Consider the following 18338-nt stretch of genomic DNA (forward strand, 5'->3'; position numbering starts at 1 on the left):
ACATTACAGCTGTACTATATTCTTAGATTATTTGTACAGGACTATAATTATTAAATGAGTAAATCTTACTATCTCCATAGAAGTAACTTGCCAGATCATTCCAATTTAATTTTATCATATGAATATATAAAGCAAACATTTCTGGTGCTTAATGAAGGAGAATACAGTTATACACTTACTTAATCAAGGTGAAAATAATAATCCCGTCTAGCTTATTTTAGACTTATTTTTTGGTGCTAACAGAAGATGTTAAATTTATTCAACAAATATTTACTGACCTTTGCTATTTATTAGGCATTATTTAGGAGCTGGGAATATACTGTGTTGATTAAAATATATATATATATATATATACAAAGTTCCTGTTCTCATTTTACTTACTTTCTAGAAAAAGGATATAAGACAATAAATATAATAAATAAGAAAATGACTTAGTAAGTTTAAAAGTGGTCAATATGACAAGAAAGTATACAGTAGTTGTGAGAATGGGTCTTATCTGGAAATTTTCCAAAAGCCATAATAGGAAACAAATTCTTTCTTGGAAAATCTATATATCTGTATATTACCAAAAAAATATTTCTAGCCCTTTTTCTCTTGATGGGATTTTCAAGTGGGAAATTAAAGTTATTTTAAAAATAAGAAAGTGGAAATTAGAATTCATAAAACTGGTGCTCAATGCAAAATTTTGGAGGCAGTGGAATCTGCTAGTGCAAGAGTAGAGTGCAGTAGTAACTCCCTTTCACAATCCTAGCTAATTTCATGACTCTGGACACACTGCCAAAATCAGTGGATCTGAAGAGACAAGTGGCCTGAAGAAAGAAGCTAATCAGAAAACATAATTTAAGAATTCAAACAGCTTGATAATTTATCAAATTTTGTATTTCCTGATTTAAAACACAACATTCTATTCTTATTTTAATTTTGGTGACGTGGAGTTCACTAAATAAGAATACAGAGAAAATTGAATCCTTCATATTTCTAATTTCAATTTCCCTCTGAAGCTATTCGTGAGGCACACATAATAATAATACACCAGCATACCTAAGTTTTAACATTGTTATCATAGTATGACTGTTAATTATTGGGCAGATTTTTTTATCCTTTCATTTACATTCTAATTTATATTCCAACAAAGCAGTCAAAACAACTTACAGCTAGTTTTAGGCTTTAGGTAATTAGGGCTTCAAAAGGAAAAAGGAAAATAAAAGAATATATGACAGAATCATCTCTAATTGATGAGTCATTATTTTCAGCAAAATGAGGAAGAGCCAGAATATCTAGGTTGTAGGACCAGTAAAGAGGAGTGCTCACACCATAAGATGCTTACAAGTTGATCACTATGACAATATTCCTTCATACAGGTAATAATGCTGTTGGGTTGTTTTTATTCTCCAGAAGCCCAAATAGCCCTAGATGAACAACATCTAAAGACAAGTTAGATGACATGAATTTTTCTTTCATTCTGTTAGGGCATCAATGATTTCTCTGTGTCATTTGCCTGATTTTTTTCTTTGCCAACTGCTTTCTTTGAATTGAAGAAGAATGAATAAATGCAAGTCAGAGTCACTCCTGTGCACTTGCTCTCTTGTTCCAATAGTCACTGTCTTCAAAGCTATCAGTTAAAACCCTGGCCATTGAGGACATCACTAGGATTTTTAGAGTTAGAAAGTGAGTTCATTTCTGGCAAAGAGAGTGTCTGAAAGACAATGCAGTCATGCCAAGAGAACCCAAAGTACCACAAGAAAGAGATGTGAAGAATGCAAGGTGTGTGGGATAATCTATGGTCATTGAAGAGGCCATCTTTGGTATCAATTCAGGAACCATTATTAAAATGAATGGAGCCCATGGATTTCAGAGCACAGTCAGTCTTCAGTGAGGAAAGATCATTTCTGAATTTTGAAAAACATTTCATTCACTTGGATTTATTCTACATAATAGATAATGTAAATGTGTCACATTTTCTGTTTTGTTTTCTTTTTTGAGACAGGGTCTCATTTTGTAGTTGAAACTGACATGGAACTCACTATGTAGCCCAGGCTGGTCTCCAACTCACAGTGATACCCCTGCCTCAGCCTCCCGAGTGCTGGGATTACAGGTGTGCACCACCACCCTTAAATTTGTCACATTAACAGGGAAAAACACTACATCTATAGATGACCTGTTTAATAATGCTAGGCAAAGATCTCCTCCTTCCTCTTTTTCATTTCCCTTATTCTGCCTCATATTCACCTTATTTTGTTCTCTTATTTTTCTCTTAGAAGTACATAAATATGAAAGTGAAGGTCAATATCATTTCCTGAAATTTTATAAAAATCTAGTTTTTAATCAAAATCCTTTTTCAAAGTTTAAAGTATTTTGAGAAGAGGTGTTGCTGTGGCCTAATTGCTTGGGCTCCACCGAATACAAATGAAAGAGATTGGCTCATAGAATCTGATATTTCTAGCAACGTATTATTATTCACTTTGAACATGCATTTTGCCATACACTTATCCTTTAACAATGGCTAAAATTTTGAGATTTTACAACTGGCATCTTTGAAATAAGGACAGAAAGCAGCATAACACTTTCTGAATTTTGGCTATATTTACTTACAAAGAGAAAAGTTATTAGTTTTTGGATATCTGATAGAGATTTGATAGAAAAAGTATATGCCTTCTGTTGACATTTTCTTCACTGGGTTTCTATGTATGTATTTTCATTTGCACATGTGTATTCATAATATATATTATTAATGTAATAGAAAATTATTTTGTACAACATTCCCTTTTTTAACAGCAGCTAAGTACTTATGGAAGTATGAGCATTGAAGAGCCATAAATTATAACATAGTTTTATCATACCCTTTTCAAATTTATGCAGCAGCACTGTAATTTAATGGATAAATCTCATTTTCTCCACTAGAGCTAACTACAGATTCCAATAATCAATTATTTAGAAGTGTAAGGTAGTTTCAATGATACACATATTTGGACATTGTAGATAAAAATAAAAATATTGGAGTTGAAAAATCTAAATTATATATAGATTTGGGTTGTAAAAATATCTACTTTCATAGTTACAGTCAACATAATCTTCTTAATAAAGAAATAACATATTGATGTAGTAATCAGCTTTCGGTTGCTGGGACAAATACTTGAACCCACAATTTAAAGGAAGAGAAATATATTTTGGCTCAGAGTTTCAGAGATTTCACTCCATGGTCCTCTGAGACTTGACACAAACATCATGAAAGAGGGGCATTACAAAGCAAAGCTATTCTCTTCACAGTGGCCAAAAAGAAAGCAAGCATGGAGAGCCCAAGAGGAAAGGTTCAGGAATCATATATTACCCAAGTCATAAGCCCAGGCCCCACCGAGAAATATTCAGAAGCCAATCAAGTTGAACATAGAAAATTAACAATAACAAATTTGCATCCTGTCAATGTGATACTCAAACACATTTCCTTAAGCCATACAAAGTCATAATGCTACTTAATATCATGTAAATATTCTGTATACAACTAAAACCAGTTTCCTTATCAAAAGTCTCAACCATTCTAACATTGCTCAGAAGTCCCAGTCCAAATTATTCTCTGAGATGCAAGATAAACTCTTAATTGAGAAACATTATAATATTCAAAAAGCAAGTTATATATTTCCAAGATACAGTGGCACAGAGTAAACATTCCCATTCCAAGAGGAAAAAAATAGGAGTTTAGAAGGCAATTGGACCAAAGCAAGACTAAAACTCAGCAGAGCAAACATTACATCCCATAGCTCTGTGTGTGCAATTTTGCACATGGGTAGTGAGCTATGACATCATACTTCTTGGAAAGCCTTGCCTCTATTGTTTTGCCAGTTGCAGTGCACATGGCTGGTCTCTTGAGCTGGCCTGCTTACTGACTGCACCTTCCCTTGAAACCCATTCCATGTCCCTGTCAGCTCTATCTTCCTGGAATCTGCACTGTATTATCACTCTCATTCCCACAGGTTAGTACATAATATTCTGAAGGGCTCCCAGCATAGGTAATAATCCTGTCACACATTATTTAAGCCTTCCTCTGAAGTCAGAGTGGATACATGCAGGCTCTACAGCACTTTAACTCTTCATGTCTGCAAAACCAGCATCATTTGGGTAAAGCCAAAGTTGGCTGCCACGTTACATGGTAGCTAGTCTCACTTGGACCATGGCCATATGGGCCTCTTTGTACCTAGATCATTGATTGACAGTGAAATAAATCTCAGAGAACCAATTCTTTAGGCAACTCCTCCTGAGCTGATCTCAAGGGCTCTCTTCTCAAATGAAAGGTGCATATTTTTACACGATTGAGTCTGCAATGGGGGGAGACTGGCAGATCTCTGAGAGTCCCTCAAGGAATCTCTCTTCTTGTCCCAGTGCAAAGGGCTTACTTTCTTTCTAATGGTGCTAATCACTTCAGCAATCTCCTTCTTTCAGCCCAACTTTACATCTGGCTCTTAAGAGCTCAAATTGTTTCAAATCATTCGACTCTGATATTTGCTCCTGATTCTCACTATAAATCAGCTACACATGGAACATCAGGCTGCCTTGAAATTTTCTCCACAAAATCATCTCACAAGTCACCTTTAAACTGAGCTTCGCAAAAAGTTTTATGGCATGGATGAATTGTAGACAAATTATTTGCCAAAATATAACACACATGGTTTCTAGTGTAATTCCCAATAGAGTCTCAGTCCCATCTGAAACCTCATAAACTATTATTTGCTGTCTACATTCTTATCGGCATTCTGGTCTTCTAATCCCAGCAAGAATGGTCCATAAATACCTGCTTACAATATACAAGACGTTCTCTAGCCTAGTTCTCCAGATTTCATCATAGTTCTCCTGTAAAACGATTCCAAAGGCTCTTAAATCACATGGTCAGTTATAGTTGCAGCAACAGTCCCACTTCGCTAGCATCAATTTTCTACACTGTTTATCATTCCATTGCTAGGAAAAATTACCTGACACCCACAACTTAACAAAGAAGATGCTTATTTTGGTTGACTATTTCAGAGTTTTATTCCATCAGCTGACTCTAAGACAAAAACATCAGAGCCCTAGAAGAAGAGGCTAAGGACCAGATACATGTAGTTCCCAATGTCATGCTTCTGTGACTCACCCGCATACATCCAGAGTGCACTTTTAAAATCTCCTAGACACCTCTCAAGAGAATCAAGTTGACATTCCAGATTAATAATGACAGTCAACTTTCCAAAGGTTATAAGGGCTGAAGGGTTATAAGTATTTAGCCACTGCATGCCTCTAATGCATTATAAATGTGAGAGTAGCTCAGTGAATATAGTTTGATCACTAAGAAGTCTTAATTTCAAAGATTTTTCCACTGTGGTCAATAAAACAATTTCTTTTTAGTAATAAATAGTAGAAAGTGCCTAGCAATTAAGAGACAATACCTATATTCCAAATGGGTAGATAAACGAGGTACAAATTAAAGATGAGTAGATTAAGGAAAGTGTACTTAATTTTAAAAAGTGACCTCTAGCTATCTGTGTGTATTAAATCAAATAAAATTACCACTATGGCTTAAGTTTACACATCTGTAAAATGAAGACAATATGCTATATGATCTCAGAAGTAGAGTCTCTATAAATGTCTTATTTTTATATCACGCTAATTTATAAAAATCTCTATAGCATGCTGAAAATACTTCACCCTTAATGATATAACCTGAGAGACATCATTATTATAATAATCAAATCAAAACTGATAGGGTCATATGTCATTTCTAGTGGCACAAAACTATCTAGTGACAAATCTGAGCATATGACCTGATTTCAGAATCTCTAGTTTAATGATTTTATCTACATTTATGGAAAAATGACATTATTTTGTCAATTTTTTATCTAAGTTAAAAAAAACACTGTACTTTATTGTCCTCATAATGCAGTAGGCACACAGAAGTATAAAATAAATAAAAACTTGTTATTAGATTTACATAGTTTAGTGTAGTAACAAATTCCAAAGCAATCATAGTGCTAATCTTGATTTTTAGGGTGTTTTGTTTTGGCTTTTTTTGAGACAGGATTTCACTCTGTAGTTCAGGTTGGTATTAAGCTTATTATGTACAACAGCCTGGCCTGGAACTCACAGCAATCCTCCTGCCTCAACCTCCTGAGTACTGGAATTACAGGTGTGTGCCACCACACCTGGTGTTACCATATTAACTTTGATACAGAACGCACACATTTTCTAGAAATGTAGTGGAAGCTGTAATAGATTTGAGTTGAAACTTAAGGACTAATATAAATTTGCCACATATAGCAGAGTAATAATTAAAACCATTGTATTATAAAATTGGTGTCTGGATTGAGTAGAATTCTTGTCATAAGAAGGAAGAGGGGATTCACAGTGCAAGAATGTGGGTGAAAATACATGGAGCAAGATTGGGAAAGACCCTGATTTCTGCACAGAGAATTAGAAATTATATATTATGAGTCAGTGGTTTTTAAAATGTAGGAAATCTTACAAAATAGATTGCCCATTTTCAAGTACATCATGTCAAATCATATTTTAAATGTTTCATCTATATTCTATGAATTTTCTCTGGATTATATGCATGCATATAGCATATATTTTATATCATAGTTACTTTAACATTCAGATCTTATATAGTATGAAGTAGACCTGAAACAATACTAGAATTTGTCTTTATTCATTGTACTTCTGCCTTTGGTAGGGTTGGAAAAGTGGAATAAACTATCAATTAAAAATGGAAATAACTCAGAATTTGTTATTTCTATTATAATAGTGCTCATTGTTGCATATTATCAAGCTTTACCTAGTTTTATCAAGCTTTATGTACCCAATTTAGTAAGCCGCATTTGTGTTAGTGATTCCTATTACTTACAGTTAAATCATTATGTGGGGACTGCTCTCTATTTAGAGAAATGTTATTAATGCAAAAAGTAAAAAGGAAAATTAGTTTGAAAACATTTTCATAATGCTTAAATCAACATTTTTAATGGATTTTTACAGATATTCATATTAAGACAATAACTGACAATCTGTTCTTGTTCATTCATTAATACTCTAGCTTATGAAGTTTACAACAATTGCATATCGATCTCTAGAATCATGTTTGCATAATATAAATATGAATGATCTTATGATATTAGCTACAAAAACTCAATGTGCTTTAGAATATTTAGAATAGAATAACTGTTATGAGTAAAATGAACTATTTAAGCTACTTTCTTAAATAAGTCTAATTTTGTATTATATGCCCCTTATTTGATAGATGTAAATTATATAGATGCAAAATAATTACCTGTTTAAAAAATATTACAAAATAATTTCATTTGACAGTGCTCAGGCATAAGCTATAATATAATCTGGCCATGTCTGCATGCAGTGAGTTTAACAGGACATTTTTACAAAGTATTGCATAAAAATTATTTATTGATTTTAGGAAGAAATAATAATTCAGAAAAATTCTATGACATGAAGTCCTACCTAGATTAAAATCAATTTTTTGCTATTTATTGTGTGGCTTGGGAAATTCAAATAATTTTTCTAAGCCTTGTTTTTTGCTTTGTTAGTGGAGATGATAATGTGACATCACAGAGTTGTTGATGAATTGTGATAATATATAGGAGATGCCTGATATATAGATGTTTAAATTAGGTTGTATTTAGAACTATACAAATCTACTTGATGCTGAAATATTTGAGAAAATATTCTGATAACAGAATTCACTTTTCTTTGGTATATATGAATCATTTTGAATTCTAATTTTCACTTTATGACTGTTGCAGCTCTTATAGGATAAAATGTATATCTTGACTCACTTGTAAGATAAAATAGTTTTAACTTCTAAAATAAAGGTTAAATGTGATCAAAAGGTAACATAAATGTATACTGATAATTATATTTATAAAAGCTACTATTTTCTGTATGATGTAATTTGATAATTATATTTATAAAGTATAAAATAGTATATAAAATATACTTTAATAATTATATTTTAAAAGCTATAATTTTCAATATTATGTTAATGTCCATCCCTCCTTATTTCTAGAATCCAATGTGCTTTTTAATGTTAGAAGGTATAGAGTCAACAGATAAACTGTTCATAAATTTATTTCTATGGTAAAAAAAGGTTATTAAAATGTTAAAGAATGACATTAATACTTCCTTAATTTAAATATATATTAGTATTTCCAAAAACAATTATTCTTTTTGTTTATCTTAATGTCATTATGTGAGAACTTATTTCAATAGATAATTTTAAGTACTCAAGGATGAATCAGTCTGTTTATGGTAAAAATATTCTGGACTAACATCTACTTGAATCATTGTTGCATCTCATTATATAATTTTAAGTTAAGAAATAATTTAATGTTAACATAGAAACCATAAATAGTATTCTTTTCTCCATGACTAATGCAAGTATTTACCCAGGAGGAGATGCTGAAAACATCATAGTTTTCTGTACCAGATACCTTATTTAATCATAAGTACTTATAACTTTGATGTTTCTCATTTTAACAACAGATATTTCTCTGATATGAGAAACTAAAAGTATAAATAAGGATCAAAAGGTATATAGATAATGTAAAATAGGAAGCAAAGGTCCAAAGGGGAAGAGTAAATGGGAGGGGTCAGGGAAAGAACAGAAGGGAATGGAATTATTATGAGAAAAGGAAAAAACAAACAGTTTTTGTAAATAGGGAGGGGTGGAGGAGTTGAAGGGAAGGCAAAGGGATCAGGAAAAAATAAGAACAAAGATGCATTATGTAAAGGTATAAATTTCCAATGATGAATGTTATTATATTGCATACCTAAAATGTACCAATAAAATTAATTAGAAAAAGATATTAAAATTTCCCATTGATTCAAGACAACATGTTTAATCAGATGTTATATGTATTTGATATAATCCCTTCTGTTAAATAAAAATTATCTCAGTGGTTCCATAATTATGGAGTACCATTGACTTCTTGGTACATGAAAGATCTTTTGGATATAATTTGAGGTATATATTAGCAGATTCCTAATGTGTCTATTCCTAATCGTACAAATAAATACTTCCCACAAAATATTAGCATTCTGCATTATTTCTTTCTAAAGAAACTTTAAAACTTAAATTGATCTCTAAAATTGTACTTTTGAAGTGCATATATCTATAAATAAAATGTGACATTGGAGAACTATAAAGGCCTCTTGGAGAAAATATAATGGGATTTATTTTTAACAAGTTAAAATCTTTCAGGTTTACTTTGGTCATAAACACACAGGCATGCACCAGTCACTAGAAAATACCACATCATACTGAGTCTGTCTAAGAGTGGCTGTTGATAATAATACATGCTCCACTCTCATGAGAATAATTAAAATCAATTAATCTTCCTGCAATTTCTTCAGATGAATTTTAATGATATAGTTTATCCATGTGACACTGACTTTTGGTGACTACTTATGTATTTTTTAAGACCACTTATTTCAAATCTTTGAATCCATGAAGAGAATTCTTGTAAATGTGTCCACCATGGAGGCTGTCACATCTTGACTTTTCTTCAGATATTCTATAAAACAGATGCCTATAACAAGAGTTATTTGCTGAGATATATTTTTTATTAAACTTTACCTCTTTGAAATCTGTGATATGTATTAGGAGAATTTTATTAAACACAGCAAGTTTCCCCTGGGTAATTTTAAGCATCAAATGTACTTCAGTCAAATATTGACCATGAATATATAGATTTCTTCATTTGAAGAGCAAGGAGAAGGACATTTTTGACATAAAAATATATATTTAAAGGTTCAGGAATATATTGGTGTGATTAAGTTATAAGATATAAGTGGATCTCTCTTCTCAATACTGTCTATACACTTAGCTGCCACCTCCTACTCAGCATCATTGCTTCCTGCAGAACTACTGTAAAACCCCAAATCATCAAAAAGTACAAAATTTGTTTTACACCATTAAGACTTATATATCTAAATTAAACATAACTGACAAAACCAATAGTTATGGAAAAAAGGTTACAAAGAAGATTCATGGACAAAATCTTGATGCCCAATATTGGTTATAGGAGAAACACAAAAACAAATTACATGCTTCCCAGTGGCTTCTACAGGTTCCAGTTCACAAGATCAAAGAACTGAAAGTGCTACTGTTATGCAACAAATCTTACTGTGTTGTGATTACTCACAATATATCCTGTAAGAACTGCAAAGCTGTAATGGAAAAAGCAGCCCAGCTGGCCATCACGGTAACCAATCCCAAAGCCAGATTGTATAGTAAAAAAATTGAATAAACAGTTCATGTGCATGTTTTGTTTGTGTTTAAATAAAACCAGTGTAACTAAGAAAAAGTTATAGTCAGAGGAAGCAACTCTGCAGTATGAGGTGAATGGCTTATACATGAAAAATAACAAATTATTGGTGAAAACAATAAAAATTGAAATGAATGGAAAGACATTGTACATTCATGGATTTAAAGACATGATAATATTAAAGTACTCATAAAACTTGTATTAGTTGATTTCCTGTTGCTGTATCAAAATATCTGAGGAATATGTATGAAGAAAACAAGACAATTTAGCTCATAGTTCTGAAACTTCATGAGCATGGTGCTTTCTTCTGTTTGGCTCTGGTGAGGGACTGGACTGATGATGGTGAAAAAGATCACAAAGGTTAGAGTACATGAAAAATCAATCCCATGTTAAGATATGAAGCCCCAGAGAGTTTAGGGATAGGCTATCTCTTTAATAACAACTCATACTTGCAAGAACTATCTCACTCTACAAGACCACTATTAACACAATCCCTGTCAAAATGCCAATAGCACTTTTATACAACTAGAAAAACAATTCTAAAATGTATATGGAATCAGCAAAGACTTGTAATATCCAAAGAAATCTGAGAGCACAAAACTGGAGGCATCACACATCAGAGGTTCACTAAGTAACAATAATTAAAACAGGATGATACTGGTGGAAAAGCAAACACAATAAATCCACAAAGTTCAGATATTCAAGCTGCAATTTTTCAAAGATATGAATGGTCCGGTATTATGAATATTCATAGATGCCAACAAATCATGGAAGTAGCTCTTGTGTCTGCCAGACATTTTCATAGTTGTGCTGCAGTGTCCTTGCTGTACACTGTGATGGTGTACAGTAGTACAATACTCAATCTGAGCACAGGATGTCCAGGAACAAGAGGAAAAGCAGTGGTGATGTGGAGATTACTAGGAAGCACAAAGCTATAATCATGGAAACAACAGTGAAATTACATAAGTGAGAGACTGGACCAAGGGAAAAGATAGAAGATGTTGCTAGTTCTTGTAACATGAATCATTCAATTATTGGCACAATTTTAAAGAACTGGGATAAAATTATGGAAATGTGTGAATTTTTTATGCATAACATTGTCTATTTGTGTCAAAAGTGTGTAAGACTCAATTTGTTGGACATATGAATCAATCCTGCCAAATGAATACATCAAATTTATGAACATTCGCCCACAACATAACTCATTCATAAGTTGAGGACTTAGTTTACAAAGACAAGTGGAACAGAATAAAATGCAGAGAAAAAAGCCTTATACATACACAGTCAACTCATCTTCAAGCCAAATGGCATCTAAAATGGAGAGAGGGCAATTTCTTTAAAAATGTTTTAGGGAAAGTCATGCGTAAAAAATCATAACCTTGGCTATCATAAAAAAAATCAACCAGTAACAAGTGTTGGTGAGGCTATGTGGAACAAGGAACCCTTCCCATTTTTGGTTAATGGCAATTGGCACAACCACTACGGAAATCAGCATGGAGATTCCTCATAAATTAAAACTGCAGGTTCCATTTGACCCAGCTGCTCACTTTATAGGTATCTTCACAAAAGAGTGAAAGTAATCATACCACAGTGATACCTGCATACTCATGTTTATAGCAGCACAATCTATAATAGCAAAATCTTGGAAACAGCCAATATTATCAATCAACAGATGACTGGATAAAGAAAATGTACAAGCATGAAACCATTTGGGGTAAATGGATACACCTTGAGGACATAATCTTAAGTGAAATAAACCACACAAATACACACACACGCACACACACACACACACACACATTTAAGTATCACATTGTTTCCTTGTGTGACAAAACCAATGTTTAAGCAAGGTGAAAAAATGGAGGATAGATATTGGAAGCAAGAAGAACTTTTTCAAACAGGAAGGGGAACAAGGGAGTTGGAAGGAGGGAAGAAAGGGTAAAATTTTTTTATGTAGTGCTGGAGATTGAACCGAGGGCCTTGCACATACTTGACAAATTCTCTGCCACTGAACTACATCCCTAGCTGGGAAAAATGATTTTAAAAGAGAGAGAGAAGATCCCACTTGGCTGAGCAGAAGAGGAGCCATGCAAGAAAGACCCAGGAAAAATCAACTAGAAACACAGGGAACTTAATCCTGGGAGGGACATGCATACTGATATAAAGAAATGATTTGAAAGAAAAAACTTATAGATTAACCGAAACATATACATAAAAGTTAAAAAGAGAAGTGCCCCACAGGTAGGTCCTACTGTACCGTGCTCTTGAAAACTCTGGTAATAGCTATTTTGATATTTTCCCAAATAATTAGAGAGACTCAAGTAACACAGCAGAGTCAGGCCTCATGGGAGAGTCTGGTAATATATAAGGCCCTTCATCCCACTGCACTTTCTCCAAGCATTGACCAGGCAGCATTCAGATACTGTTATCACCGGCACACAACAGGGGTGAAATATCAGGGGCAGGAGAGTCACCTTGCCCACCTGCTTGATCTCAGAATCCAAGAGAGTAAATAAATGATCATTGTCTGTCACTAGAGTCAAAATTATAGGATCCTGGTCACACCCAAGTCATTGCTGAGTGCTTTCAGTTTGTCCCACACCAACTAGGATATTCATCCAGCACACAGTGCTAACTGGTCAAATTTTCCTAAATACATGGTATTCTGGGCTCACTTAAATTTACATCCAACTTGTACAGCCCTTTGCCATTTATGGACTGGCCAGAGACTCTGTCTGATGCCTTTTGCCAATCCTTGGAAGGCTGTTTCTCTAAGGAGCTCCAATCTCAAATGAGATTCCGTTTGATGTGTTGGACCTCTGAAAGTGCCTGTTCAGCAGCAGGTGCACTCAACACAGTGGAGTCTCTACAGGGCACGTCACTACAAGCCACACAGTGTCCCTACCATGTGCATTAGGCTGATCATCTGCCTGGTTGGCAGAAAGAGCTAAAGATTTGCTAAACTGCTGATACATCTGATATATCAGATGCCTGTGGAACAACATGTAACAACCTACACCCTTACTGAGCACACTGAAATTTCCCTATATTTGACTTAAGTGCACTTGAGTCTCTTCTAGTTACCCTGTGGTGATACAAGCCTTTGCCTGGGGTCTAGAGCTGGTCCCATTAACATTATAATGCAACAGGTACCCAGCAATGATCCCCAACCAGCAAAAATCCATGACAGAAGCCCCAGAACCCTAGACCCCACACATTTCTTGGTATGATACTCTAGCATGAATAATTTGGCACAGTTGAGATTGAGGAGAAGGGTTCCCTTGAAATGAGTAACATATATACAAACTTTCAGACTATAAAGAGGGGAAAAGAAGATATCACTTATAATCTTAAAGACTACTGGCATTGAAAGAAAACACACTTGCAGAAATACATATGAATAATTTTCTATTTCCTTCTCCATTAATTTAACCAATTTTTGTCCCTTTGCTTCTTTATTGATGTTTCTTTTTTTTTCTTTTGTTGGAAGTTGGAGTTTTACCACCCATTTTCCTCCCCCAGTTTAAAAATATTACTGTCCTTAATTTTTTAAAAAATGCATTCTCTTTTTAAATTATCTCTCTCCTTTCTTTTTTTTTTGTTTTTTGTTTTTTGTTTTCTGCCTTTTGACTTGCTTCCTTAGGATTTTTTTCTATTTTTTTTTTCTAATTTTCTTTCCCTCCATCTTAATCTCCACTCTCTATTTATCCTTTCCCTAATTGGGTTTCTTTATTACTGTTATTAATACTACCAATTTCAATTTACTCTTTAATAGGGCCTTTCTCATTAACCTTAGCATATTCTTCATATCTTCCATTCCTTACTTTTTTAATTCTTTTTTTCTTTATATTTCTAAACCCATACGATTTACACTTATGAATCTGTGGATAGTTAACTACATCTTACTATGGCTGAATACTGCTCTATGTTGAAAGGGGGTAAAATATCCCTATTGAGAAGATATTTACTGAATACAATTATCTAATTTGTCCTAAATTTTATTCTGTAACTACAGATCTTGTACCTATGGTTAAAGGTGGAAAAGTGCTAGTTATTATAGTTTGTCAATTTTTGGTTTGTGTTTGACATTATTGCTAATGCTGATTACACTACTCTAGCCAAAGTGCAATAGTTGTGATCAAATGATCTCCTTTGTATGCCAATACATAGTTTGTCTTGGGGTCATAAACAATACTACAGTCCAGCACCAAAACTGGGTGCTAGGCTAAACAGTCTGCAAAGTTTCATCCCTAACAAACAGAGGTGATGGGATCCAAGGAGAGACTCAAATGCAAAAAGTTACCTATGCCTAGAAGATATCTCTGAAAAGTAATCATTATCTAAAGAGAGGTCTTGATACTAGTAATAAAGCTACCCACAATAAGCAATTTCTAAGCCTCAATAGAGAAAACAAATTTCAAAAATTGAAAATGACAAAACATGGAAGCAAAATACATCCTAAAATTCCCAACTCCCCCAAAGCATATGCAAGGGGCATTGATAGGAAAGATATCAAAAGCCGAACAACTGAAATATCTCAAACGACAGCAATGGAAGTAGTAAAGCAGATGTATAGGATGAATTCAAAGCACTTAAATTATACAGATAATTAAAGAGCTGATGACCATAATGAAAGAAATGGTTAGCGAATCTAGAGTAGATACAGATAAAGAAAATAGAGTAGCTAAGGAAAGATGTGGAAACCATTAAGGCCCAACATAAGACCAAACTGATTTCCATAAAACAGAATTTACAATCCAGAAGATTAAAAATTCTATTGAAGTATGTGCAGGAGAGTCACCCAATGTGAAGATAGATCTGACATATCAGACCTACAAGTCAGAATTCTGCTTAGTGATCATCAAATGAGAGATTTCTTTAAAAGAGCAAGGAACAAAAAAAAAAAAAAACCCCAACAACTGTGAAATAATGCAAAGAAAACTAATATAAATTATTTGCAATTGGTGAAAAATCAGAAGATAGCACAGAGAGCATAAAGTCCCAGGTCACATAAGTAATAGTACAAAGCTTTCCAAGAATGGAAAAATAATTTGACATACAAATAAGTGATGTACACAGAGCTCAAAAAAGCCATGATCAGAAAAAAACACACACTACATAAAGACATAATAGTCAGTATCTCAGAAACTCAACAAAAAAACAGAATCTTAAATACTGCTAAGAGAAGAGAAACAAATCACCCCCAAAGGAAAATCCAACAGTTGTACAGCCTACTTCTCACATGAATATAAAGTCAAAAGATAGCTTGCAACTAATTGCACCCCAATAGAAAATGACCTCCTATTCAGTTTGATGTATGCTTCAAAATCATCTTTCAAAATTGATGGAAAAATAAGAAAGCGCACCTGATGAAATGCATGAGCTATAATAACATTTGAAAATGTTTTAGAGGATATCTTAGAAAAATATAACAAACACAATAATTTCAAAATTTTCAGTAGAGTGAGTCCACCAGGAAAGTTAAGCAATTAAACAGAAGAGAAATAAAGGGAACCAACATCAGAAAATGAATACAGTGGTACCTTAGACAAAAAAAAAATGCTTTTGTTTGTAAAAAATCTTGCTTGTAAACTAAAGTATTGGGCAAATTTTTTTTTTTTTGCAAACTCCACATCAGGTGGCAAACATGACCATTGCCATATTTTTTGCACAAACATGAACATCAACATTTTCCTCAGAATCATGGAATAAATTGTTTGTGAGACAAGGTATCACTGTTGAATTACAGGGGCAAGTCAATGTCTATCAGTTGTAATCGTTAAAGTGAATAGTCTCAATTCACAAATTTTTAAAAAATGGATTGGAAGAATAGATCAAGGAGCAAGATCCAACAATGTTTCATAAAAGAATAATATTTAATTCAGACAGAAATCTATAGACTGAAAATCAAAGGATGGAAAACAATGCTCCTTGCAACAGGAACCAGGGAAAAAGCAAGAATAGCTATTCTAATTGCTGACAATGAGGATTTCAAGACAAGACTGATCAGAAGAGAAAAATATTACCACAAACTTTTTTAAAAATAATGATCCAAGAGAACAGGATAACAATAAATATATATGCATTAAATACTGGCACATCTGCTTACAAAATGCAAAGACTAATGTATAAGGAAAATAAGATTAGCACTGGTCTGGGATTTTAGCTCAGTGGTGCTACGCCTGCCTCACAAGTACAAGGTCCTGAGTTCAACCCCAGGTACAAAAAAATAAAATAAAATAAAATCAGAAAAGCACTAATAAAATTTTAGTGGGCAACCTCAAAACAGCAATGTGGCAAATAGATCAACTGGACAAAAAAAGTCAACAAACAAATGTCAGAGCTGAACCAATAGATTAAAAAATGGATATAGTATATAGCACATGGGACATTATCCAAAATATAACACGTAAGTAAGGGCAAAAAATTGAAAATATTCCATAGATATTATCAGATCATTGTACAATAAAATTAGAAATAAATAGCAAAAGAAACTGCAAAACTATATGAATATATATATAAATTAAATAGTTCTCTCTTGATTATCACAATATAGCCAGAGGACTGTTTCTTTTTAACGATTATGGTTGTTTTAGAAGTTGAATCTCTGTAGAATTTTAACAGATAACAATTATAAAGTTTTACAGAGAAAACACTTTAGCATCACAATTATAATATCTTTGAAGCAAATTTAAATATTTACCTTAATATAGAAAAGCTTTTTAATCATCCCCATTTTTTACACAGAAAGCTTTCACTGAATGTGTTATCCTTTAATAGGATGTCATTGAAGAAATGTGACATTCTCCAACCTGCTCAGTGTCTGAACATCTTTAAGTGTTGTGACACATATATGACATACACATCACATAAGCTTTTTAAAAAGTGTCCTTTGACTGACGCTTTTGTGTTTGTTTGAAATACACCTCTTATCAGAAGTAGCTGGAGAGCAAGAGAAAAGCAAATATCTGGGTCTAAGAAAAAGTTTATCTCCATAAATGATCTTAATTTTACATCTCAGAAGACTTGTACACCTGGAAAGGATGAACACATCTGAGTACATCATGAAATTAACCATAATTAATATTTTAGCTATATGGAAATCTTTGTTAATTTAGTTTTGCACTATGGGCATCTTCTAATAAGAAAAGCATTGTTTTTCCCACAGAAAATTCAACCATTTGATAATAACCTATATAAACAGATTACAACAATGTGTTTGGCAATGTTTATTGGCTTGTATATTCCATAGGTCTATGAAAACTACTGGGATCCCTTTAGTGAACCAAGTCTGGATTAAGATGATTCCAAGCAGCTTCTCCTTTATTTTGCCAAAGGGAGTCTTGTCCAGCAGTCTTCCCAAGGCTAAGGGTCCCCATTTAATTGTCTTAACATATTTTAGATGATCTATAGAACCAGATTACAAGTAATACATTATTTTTTGACCAGTGAGAGACTCTCAAGTTATTGTACACAGATAATAATATGTATTATATTTATAAATCCAGTCTTACCATCATTTTGATCAGTTGGCAACTGAGGTGGAAGTATGTCTTTAAGCCCAGTGAAATTATCTACACAACAAAAAGTTATAGACAAACATCTTAAATATCCAAAAAGGGAAGAAGAAAAAATTGTTGAACTCAAACAAAATGGCTGTACATATTGTAACAGATTGAATACACAAATTGACAAACATACATAAAATGAATTGTTTATAAATCAGAAAGCACTCAGATGTATTTTGGCCAATTTGAATTGTAAGAACTCTTTTTTAGCTATAAGACTAGTCAGAAGCTTTTATATCTTAATTGATAGAGATCTATTGTAATAAGAATCAGAAGGAATATAAACCTTTTAGTCTTGTAAAAACAAGGACAGTTTTTTTTAAATAGGCCCTAGGCTGATGGTTTTGTGTGAAAGATATAGGCTGTCTTTTGGAGAAATATGTACTGCCATATTGTGAGGTGTATGTATAGTTATATCTTTTCTAAAACTAGCTTGGATGCCTCTGGCACTAAGAGAGCTACTAAGAGAGCTAAA

At 33.2% G+C, this 18338-nt stretch overlaps 1 pseudogene; it reads left to right on the forward strand.

The window, feature by feature from the left end:
- Positions 1 to 1714: 1714 nt before the first annotated feature.
- LOC104860322 lies at positions 1715 to 10277 on the forward strand (annotated as a pseudogene).
- The last annotated feature ends 8061 nt before the right edge of the window (positions 10278 to 18338 follow it).

The sequence above is a fragment of the Fukomys damarensis genome, unplaced genomic scaffold, assembly GCF_012274545.1.
Source record: "Fukomys damarensis isolate Sample0158 unplaced genomic scaffold, DMR_v1.0_HiC HiC_scaffold_39, whole genome shotgun sequence".
Classification (NCBI taxonomy): Eukaryota; Metazoa; Chordata; class Mammalia; order Rodentia; family Bathyergidae; genus Fukomys; species Fukomys damarensis.